We start from the raw sequence: 10,831 nt of genomic DNA on the forward strand, positions 1-10,831 counted from the left end.
CTTATATGGGCCATAGACACAATGGGCCTTCTACGGGCCGTATCATCAATGGGCCTTCTACGGGCCATATGATCGGTTGGCCAAACATGGGCCAATAACACACCACATTATGGCTGGAAATGGGCTAGAGTTGAAATCGTTCGTTCATGGGCCGACCATAACGGGTCGTCGTTAATCGGCCGTATTTGATGACGTTATGAAAACGGCCCAACGTATTAACGGGCCACAAACGGGCCGACTGTAACCACGGGCTGAATTTGGCCCACAAGCAGAAAATGACAGTAACGGGCCAAAATTAAATGAATGCTGGAAATGAGCCCAAGAATAAATGGGCCCTGAGAAGGCCGAAAGATAACATGGGCTGGAAACGGCCCAACGGAATAATGGGCCGTTAATGGGTATAAAGTGATACACTGTTCTTTACGGGCCAGTTTTACCACAGGCCGTTAATGGGCCGAGGGTTACTAAGGGCCTCATATGGGCCGAAAGACATCATGGGCCATACATGGGCCAGAAGTTAAAATAGGCTGGAATTATATTAGACGGCCCAGATAACGCTACTGGGCCTAATTCGGATAGGTCGTAAACGGGCCCTGGGTTAGCGGGCTGTAAATGGGCTATATGCGAACAGGCCGTTAACAGGCTTGCCGTGGGCCGGCCCGCCACCTTTTGACCAAGTCAATCGGGCCGGAGGAATGGGCCTCTGTTGGCTCGTGCCACGTGTCGTCGTATCATAGGCGCTTTGGGTCCAATGAGTGGATGACATCTGTCCCAATGGCGAGCCGACACGTGTTCCCTCCAGCCAATGATGATTTTACACGTGGAAAATCCCTATTGGTCGGGGCTGTTAACGGGTTATCGGATCCAAAACCGGACATGATAGCTTAACGGCGTTCCGTTACGGTGGATGCCACGTGTCGGTCACCCTTGATGAAAGCACTTCTGTGACGCGCGATTTATCGTCATGGAAGTGGACACTTCTGTGATGATAATTTTGGTAATGTCATGGAATACTTCTACAACAGCACATGTACGACTATCTTGATTCTGTCATAAAATTGTCATGGATGTACATGCATGACAGAAAACGTGACCTACTGTGACAAACACGTATCATCACGGAAGTGTATTTTTATTGTAGTGATGGTCTGATACAGCGCCCGCTGCTCATTCGGGAAGCCAGGATCATAGGGCCACATGTCCGGGACGGCATTGTAGTTTGTTTGTTCACCGGTGCTCGTTGAGGAGACGCAGGTTGCAGCACAGGTCCTCCTGTGCTGGTAGCTCTTCCGCCATTAGGGCGTCGAAGTGGGCCACACCTGCTCTATAGTGAACACGACATGAACCGGCTTGGACAGTGGCGCCGGCTCCTGGTCGGAAGCTACATCCATCGTCTGATTGTCGTTGCTCAGCTCGGCGAGCTCGCTGGCGAGCCAGCATGTCTGGCTGCTGGACCGACCTGCTGCCAGGCAGGAGTCTGACTGCCCTGGCCCACCCAGACCGCCTCCCTCGCCCGCGCGCGCTTTCCGCCCAAAACGGTCAGCGTCGCCCGCCCCGCTTCCTGGTGCAGGCGATTGCTCCACCTTCCAATGACAAGTGTCGTCCGTCCGTCCGTCTCCCACCCACATTAATGATACGCGATTGCCGAGGCGGCTACTCCGGTGCCACACGTCCGGCCCTCCGCCGCCCACCATTTCTATATAAACTGCCATAGCCGCAGTCATCCGCCTCTGTTCGCTTTCTCCTGTCCACACCACTACTCCCACCATGGCTTCCTCGCGCTCCAGTGCTCTTCGGGACGGGCGGACGACGGACCACAAGGAGATGGCAGCCATTGCTGCCGATTGGCTAGCCGGCAGGCAGCCGGAGGACAACGACGTCCCAATGGATAACATGGTAGTCGATGATCAGGCACCAACCCCATCTTCCGCGCCATCCTCGCCGGTGCATTGCACCATGACCATCGGCGAGGCCCGTGCCCAATACATGGACACGATGAGGCAGAAGCGTCAGGAGCAATTCCGGGAGGCGCAGGCCGACGCCGCCTACAACCACCATCTCCTCCAGGAGCACCTGCAGGCGGAGGAGCAGATCACCGTGGAGCGGGCGGAGCAGGAGGCGCTGCTCGACTCGTACCGCTCCGCCCGCGAGGGCCGCCTCGAGCGCTGGCGGTACCGCATGTGGGTGGCAGAGGCTGCGGCCGCCTACAAAGAGGGCGATGAAGTGGGAGAGGCACTATTCGGCGAGACCGAGGACGAGGCACAGGACAATGCCGGCTCCGACGAGTCCCCGCTCCGCCGAGGCCCCGCGGCACCAACAATGAGGCAGAGGACACCGCCGGCTCCGCCGAGGCCCCGCGGCGCCAACAACGAGGCAGAGGACATCGCCGGCTCCGCCGAGGCCCCGCGGCCCCAACAACGAGGCAGAGGACACCGCCGGCTCCGCCAAGGCCCCGCCCCGCCAACAACGAGGCAGAGGACATCGCCGGCTCAGCCGAGGCCCCACCCTGCCGGCAACAAGAGGGAGGATTTCCCCCGCTCCGCCGAGGCACCACCCCGCCGGCAACGAGACAGGGGACATCGCCGGCTCCGTTGAGGCCCCGCCCCGCTGCCATCGAGGCCGCGCCACACAGAAAACAAGGAAGAGTATAACACGGTAGGTCACCGCCGCTCGGGTCCAAGTAAGGCCACCGCTGCTACCCTCCGGTTGAAGCCAAGCTAGGCGGGTTGACCATTGACGGCCGATTAGCTTCTTGGCGGCGACATGGAGTCGGAGAGCTATGTTGGAGAAGGACGCTGCTTCAGTTACTTAACTGCAGGTGCAATTGGGTCACTGGCATGTGGGCCCAAGACGCATCTGGCCCACATGTAAGTGACGCAACTGCACCTGCTGTTATGTCACTGAAGCTCGGTCCGCTGGAGAAGAAGCTTCTGTCGGCTGAGCCGAACACGGGTGCTATGGTTAATTAATTATAACTCCAGCGCCCCCCTTTTTAGTTGAAGAATGTATGAAATGTAATGAAATCCGGCATGTTTATATGAAATCCGGCAGTGTATGAATGAATTTAATTCAATTTGTTTGAATTCTTGTATCACTCGCACTGGATGAACATGCAAAACAATACGTACTAGCATTATTCCCAAGGTGATCACCTCGTTTGCAGCAGTTTCACATGTACTCCCTCCGGTCCTTTTTAGTCTGCATATAAGTTTTGTCTGAAGTCAAAGTATCTCTACTTTGAGAAATCTTATAGAAAAAAGTATCAACATTCACAATGTAAAATCAACTGACTTGAAAGAAATCTAATATGCGAAGTAAAAAGGAACAGAGGAAATACAAAATTTAACGTTCCTGTACATTGCAATCAACACACAGGCCTCGCAATTCATAGAGAACATTCAAAACAATCGATGATTATGCATCTCAGTGATTCACATGTCAGAGCCAATATTTACTTCACAACTAAAGAATAAAGAAAAATCGATCGATGCTGCTCAAAGGGCATCCCATTCGAAAATATCAAACGCATGTCTTCTTGCTAACATCAATGAGCAAAATTTGACAAGGTTGTCCCATTCCAAAATGTCAAATGCGTGTTGTTTTGCGTACATCAATGAGCAAACTTTGACAAGGTTTTCCCATTCCAAAATATCAAATGCCTACGATTTGTGGAATGGGCAGGGTTTGCCATCAGTTCGGATATTGGCATGGCACCTCGTGCTAAATAAACCAGCTGTTCTTTTTGTGCAGTTCCACCAAAATCAACCAAATTCGTCTGTAGCTTGTATGATTTCACCTTTATATGTTGCAACGCCTTGAACATATCGGCACCTCCTTTCTTGTGGTGGAAATGAATGATTCGAGAATATTCGATGTATTCGTGAACATTTTGTGCAGTTCCCATTGAAATCAAGCTGAGCACCCCTGTTTGCATAATATAAAAAAAGTGATTAGTATAAAGCAAATTGTACTATGAATTGATAGTTTAAATAGTCAACCTACATGATCCATGCAGAGCACACATTTTAAAAAATGGAACCCGCCGGAAGGAATCGTAAAACAACATTGTACTGGCCATCACAGCAACAAAGATAAAGATCTGTGAGTCCTTTGAGCTGAAGTTAGTTTGTTCTTGTGGGCAATAATGTAACCATCCTTCAACTGCTCCCTTCTTAAGAAGAGAGGCTTGGCTTCTTTATCCTGGCATAATCGGAGCTAGGCACTTCACGTACTCCATATTGTTCTTCAGAGGAGGATGATCCTGTTGTGCAAAGACAAGAGGACAACTAAATGCTAGCATCCCTGTTTGCTCAAAAAAAGGAAAGGAAATATTTAAAACAACACAGATGAAGCACTTCTCAAGGACAATACCACTTTATCATGAGAGTATCTAAGCAGTAGCACAACACCAATAGAGATGACAAAGCTCAATCATATGAATGAAATCCGTGGGCGAGTACCAACCTTTGTCAGGAGGCTTATTGTGTAGAGCATACAGATCAAGCACTTCTCCGGAACCATCTGTTGTTATCTACTGTGGTTGCCATGCTTACTATATACTCCTCGATAAGTTTAATGTTTCCAACATCTTCTTGTGGAGTTCCACTAATATATATGGTATCTTCGAAGAAAAACCCTGTTTGCACAAGTAGAGATAATTACATATTACATCAAGAGTGGCTTCAAATCAGTGGCAAAACAATTGCTCGTTCCAGCCATAGCAATAAATTAAGATGCAAAACTATATCATTACTTGTGTCATCACAGTTCCAGTGCTTCATTATAGCACCGGGAGTTGATTTTTGTTTTTCTTCCGCTTGTTCTTTCCATTCATCACTTGGTTCAATAACAGACAAGCTTCGCCTTCAATGTAAGATTTGGCATGTCACTTAGGGAGCACAAGTATAGCACTAAACAACGACGTTAATTTTCAGATGAAAGTGGCAAAATACAGGCCAACAGTTGTGAAATATCCTTATCTTACCTCAATGGGATATTACGGTGCACAGACAGATTGGAAGTCTTGTCTCCATTTGTGCAGTTCCCTAAAATCAAGCAACATTAGCGTACAAGTAGCACAACATATGAAAGCACACTGCACAATCATGTGAAAGAAGGCTAGTACTGACCTCTCATGATGCGGAATTCAAACAACTCACAAGAAGAAGATCTGAACCAAATTTGCCAACACGGATAGGAAGTAAGATCTCCTCTTGTGCAGTTCCACTAAGATCAAGCAATCAAGCAACGTTGCCGGTGTGACATTTTGGTTGAACTGCACAAAACACTCTTAAAACAAAAGTGTTTTGTGCAGTGCAACAAAAGGTCACAATAGCAACGAGGTGAAGTAGATAACCCTGTTTACATAGAGGTGCAAAGGAAACAACTAGTGGTCAATAACGGTGGATGACATAGAAGCCAACAAAAAGAAGCATCTAACTTATCTAAATGGGAAAGAAAGCAAGACAATAGCATTTCTCAAACGGTGGCATTGATTAATATTAACAAAGAGAATATATTAACAATAAAATTCGTTAAACATGTAATTTGCTTTTAACTGTGGCATTTCATCAATTTTCCAGCGACATTATTAGAGGGTGTTTGTTTACAGGGACATTTTGGTGTAGGGACTAAAAAAGTGCGTGTCGGTCCCATCTAAACCAAACAGGAGGGAATTTTAGGACTAAAGAAAGAAGACCCCGAGGGAGAGTCTTTTAGGGACTTTTTCCAATAGTTGCCCCTGCCCCGCATCGCAGCTTGTCTCTATTAGTTCATTACTAGGGGTAACATGGTCTTTTAGCATGTCATTTAATAACCTCTAGTCCATGTTTAGTCCCTGGAACCATGCAGGTAGGGACTAGGGAGTTTTTAACCAAACGGGGCCTTAGAAAAACAACAGCTAAAGAGTTGCACAGGACAGTGGACGCACCAGCACCATGTGCATCTACCCATGAAGGGTTGATGCACAATCTGTTGCAATAAAGAACAAAAACAACCATGGAACATATTTATGTTGGTCCCAGTTTTGTTATCTTTAGACACCTTTCCCGATGTGAGCGCAGCAAATCTAGTTCCGCTCAAACTCTCCAGCCTTGTCCCCCAAAACAAAAGATCAGTTCGTTACAGATGTGCATACTGCGTTTGTCATTGTTTCCCCTTTTTGACCAACATAGGTGCTGGATAGCCAGTCTGTACTAGTACTTTCCCCCCTTCCTTTCCTCTTTGAACCACGTCCTAGATTCATGCTATACAACTTTACCCACTACTTTCATGTATGATCCAACACCTAGATTCGAGTGCAGAAGCGGAAAAATCCCACATGCAGCTAGAGCAATGCATGTGGAATAAGTAAATCATACCTTAAGGTTCATGGGGTGTGGTTCGGTGGGTGACCGGAGGCCGTTCGGCCCACAGTATGTACGGTGGCGAGGAAGTAGGGGTCGGAGGCCCTCCCGCGCCGCCGCTGGGTGAAAGAGAACAGCTGCGCTGGTAGTGGATTCCCTCCCTCGCCGACGGCGACAGCGTTAAGCCTCCTTCCCTTCCCGGCGGACGGATCCTCCGGCTCTTTGACTAGGAGTGAGGGGAGAGAGAGAGGCCAACGAAGTCTTGTTTAGATCTGGAGAGGGTGAGAGAGTGTGAAGAGAGCAACTACAAGCGCTGAGGCTCCAGCGTGTATATATATACTGGAGAGAGAGTGTGAAGAGTGCAAACCCTAGAAAACAAGTGTCGAGGCTGCAGCTTATACGTGATGAGGTGATTATACAGTCACTATGAGATCGTACAGCTCCGTATCCATCCATTTTGACCAGTCAAAGAATCCTCCTGGCACCACCCCAGATCACTTTCTCTCTGTCATGCGGGGCCTACCTGTCATTGGGTGGAAGAAAGAAGTCGAACAAAAACAAAATTATGCTCAAGTGTAGTATCGAACCCGAGACCTCAAGTTTGATGAGTGAACAGGCTAACCAGCTACACCACCCCCACGTTATGTTTAACGAGAGGAAAATAACCTTTAATACATTCCTGCATTCGTGTGACAAGCATGCCGTGTTTTTTCTGCATGGGATTCATTGGGATTTAAATCATAATCGTGTCATGTGGCTTTGGTGGTAAGGTCTTTTGGGATTTAAAGCAGTGTTGGTAGTACAGAAATAATGCAGTCTTAGTCACCTTACTTTTCTCCACGTAGTACGTTGGGTCCCACCAGTCAGAGGGTGAAACAAACAAATTAATAAGAAAAATTAAAAGCACCAGCGGTGTATCTTACCTCACACACCTCGCTACTTCTCGTGAACACTGTCCAATTGATCCCTCTGTTTGCTCACGTACTATTTTAAGTGAATCCTTACTATAACATGCACACAATTTTGGGCACTTGTATTGGACCTAAGTCAGTGTGCCACCGTATCTCGTACTACTCCCTCCGTCTAGGTGTAATAAGCCACGTTAGAAGGTGCAGCGGGACCAAGGTGCAAGCAGATTTTTTTTCAAAACGAGGTACAAGCAGATTGGAGGAGAAGGAGAAACTTGACCAGTCCTTCCTCCAATCAAAGCCCTAATTTCTGTCTCTAAACGCACCAATTAATCACAACAACTAAGAGATGCCGTTTTAGCTACCATGCAGGGCCACGTATTAACTCGCATGCATCAACGCGTAGTTGCGCTCCATGCATTGGGTTTCTGGGGGAGATAACAAGGCAGAGTAAGGAGCGTTTGGTTACATTGCTAGGCTGGTCAAAGTGATGAGTAACTTGGACTAGTAACATGCATATGTTACTAGTCTATGTTACTACTTCCATAGTAGGTAGTAACATATGGATGGTAACATGCAAGTCTTCATCAATTGAAGAAAAAAACTTTATTTATAAATGACGCGGCACCTACTACTCGTCTTCCTATAAACCTTGCGCTTGGCATCTCCAAAATATTAACCTTGCGATTGGCTCTTCGCCTCTTCGGGAAGTCGAGCAATAATGGTACTGCAGTATATATCGTTCTGGCTATATGAGACCGAATGAATTGCTGCACGTCCACCACGTGGGCGAGGGTCGAGGGGCGAGGGAGAGTGCGTACTATTACGTCCGTTTCAATATGGACTACATACGGAGCAAAATGAGTGAATCTACACTCTAAAATACGTCTACATACATCAGTGTTTGGAGTATGTACTAGTAGTTCATATTGAAATCTACTAAAGGACATATATTCCAAACAATATGATAGTCTCTCTAACCAAGGTAGGGACGAGGAGTAAACAGAGGGAGTAGTAAAATTTTCTCCTCGTCCTGCGAGCCACCGCGCGCGTGGGCAAGGGAGCGGGCGTAAGGTGTACTAGTAAGCAAGCTTCACCTCATCCTACGAGCCACCGCGCCCGTGGGCGGGGGAGACGGCGTACTAAGCAAGCTTCTCCTCGGTCTGCGAGTTGACGGGACACATCAAAAGTACTCGAGTGTATCGAGCCTTGCCTCTAAGGTAGGCCCCACATGGTTTGCCTATTTTTTAACATAACGCGTCAAGTCGCAATTTGTTTGTTTACCCGTGGTAGACGATCCTCCATCAAGTGGACAACCAGTACACATGTCAAATTACCACGTGGGCTGCTTTTTCGTAAAGAAATGAGCTCCACCATGTACCCGTGCGGGTGTGGTTGGGAAAGAGAAGGGAGTACGTGCGCCGTGTGTGCACCTCTTCTCTTCGTGCACGTCCCCCACCTACGTGGGTGTGTGTGAGAGAGATACAAACCTTGACAGATGGCGTGTGCGTTCGTGATTGTTTTGGGGGGGTGATTTCGTGAATGTATTTGTGGGAATATGTGTCGATGACATCTCAAACAAAATTTTGCATAGAGGTATATCCATATCATATAGAGAGGGCCAAAGGGGGTGATCCACGAGAAGAGAGGGAGGGGTCATAGATATCGATAGAGTCTAAGAGAGGATCAAGTGGGTGGGTGCGAGATGGATGAAGAGAGCCATCGAAATTGTGTGTGTGCAAGTCAAAGATATAGGGCGACTGACCTACCAGAACGTCAGAGGGCACGGGGCAAGTTTGTGTGTGGCAGGGAGACATGACTAGAGCGCTCGATGTATCGGTGTGTGTGTTTGGGGTGGGGGGAGGGGGAGGCAGAGCCTGACTAAAGAGGTAGAATGACTCGTATATGTGTTGAGAAGGAGAGACCCAGCTATGTCTTGAGGGAGATGGGTCGACATCCATACATAACTGAAGGACGGGAAATAGGTTTGGACAAAGAGAGAGAGAGAGAGAGAGAGAGAGAGAGAGAGAGGAGGGAGGGAGGGAGAGGGGTAGAGTGCTGGATGGGTGATGGAGTTGCTTCTCAAAGATGGTGGGAGAGGCCTACTAGACAAACTGAGGGTAGAACTGCAATATTATCAATAAGAGTGGGGATGTGTTTCTGTGTGTGCTTGTGTGTGGTAAATCTGTCGGGATGCATGCATGGATGATGAAGGGGAACCATGTGTTTGCTAAGTAAACCTAACTAGATCGGTAGATCAATTGTTGTTTGTCGGAGGAACGGAGAGACATAACTAATGAGGTAGATCGATCGACGCGTGGGGAAAAACAAGTTATAAGGACCTAGCTAGCTATATGTATAGCGGTAGATCGGTCGGTGTACATCCATTTGTTAGAGGCACATAAGGCCCAGCGAGACAGATAGACAGAGAGAATGGAGCTAGGAGGTGGTGTGAGAGGCCGAGCTACTAGCTAGATAGGGGGAGGAGTGTGCGGTTGTGAGATCGATGAAAAGAGGGGCGAGAGTTTACACGTGTGTGGGACCGTATGAGAGACACGAGGCATGGACACAGAAAGGAGGAGATGGAAGGTGCGTGTGTACGTATGTTGTAGGCAGACGCTGGAGAGGTTTATCGATCGGTGTGTGTCGGAAAGGAGTTGTGGAGACTGTGGGAGAACGACCTAAAGAAAAAAATGAATGTGCGCCATGGATAGAATGCTGAGGGAGGAGGAGGGCGTGTGCATGCACAAGAGAAAGTTAGTGCTAGCTACAAAGGTTAGAGGATTGTGTGTGTGTAAGAGACTAACAAAGATCATAATTTGATATGAAAGTGGATTCATATATTTGAATAGGAGATCATAGTGTTATAAACATATGCATGCATGAATATAGCGGTGATACGCGTGATGTGGTTTTGCACATGTTATACCATAATGTGATAATGCATGGCGTTTGCAACTCACGGCTAAATGTCGAACAATCTAAACCATACTATATATCGAACAATCTCACATTTTATTTGAATTTGTGATAATGTGTGGCATTTGCACTAAATATCAAACAATCTAAACGATATTATATATCGAACAATCTCACATTTTATTTGAATTTGTGGTAATGTGTGGTGTTTGCAACTCACATCTAAATACTTGTAGGCGTAGGGGGCGGGGCACCATACATTATGTGATAAACACATTATACATATGAGACATGGTTTAGATTATGAAGATCTAGCTAGAGCTTGAAATGTACTGTGATTTGAAATCAACATAAAGTGGATTCAAAAAATCGAGATCCAGTTCATATAGTACACAAAGTTCATATCTAACTCGAGAGTAATCATGTGGTGTGCTGTGAAGATAATACACAAACGATGGTTTAACTTGACAATAATGATGATTGTAGATCTTAGTAAAATAGAAAAACGAATTCAAATGATTTCACTTCACAACAATCATTATTGTAGATCTTATTCAAATAGACAAACGAATTCAAATTTAGTTCATATTGAAGCAGTAGTATATACGTTTGGAATGCACTAAAACGTTCATTTGAGTAGCAGGTTGCATGCATTATACA

This window comes from Aegilops tauschii, chromosome 5 (assembly GCF_002575655.3).
Source record: "Aegilops tauschii subsp. strangulata cultivar AL8/78 chromosome 5, Aet v6.0, whole genome shotgun sequence".
In the NCBI taxonomy this organism is placed as follows: Eukaryota; Viridiplantae; Streptophyta; class Magnoliopsida; order Poales; family Poaceae; genus Aegilops; species Aegilops tauschii.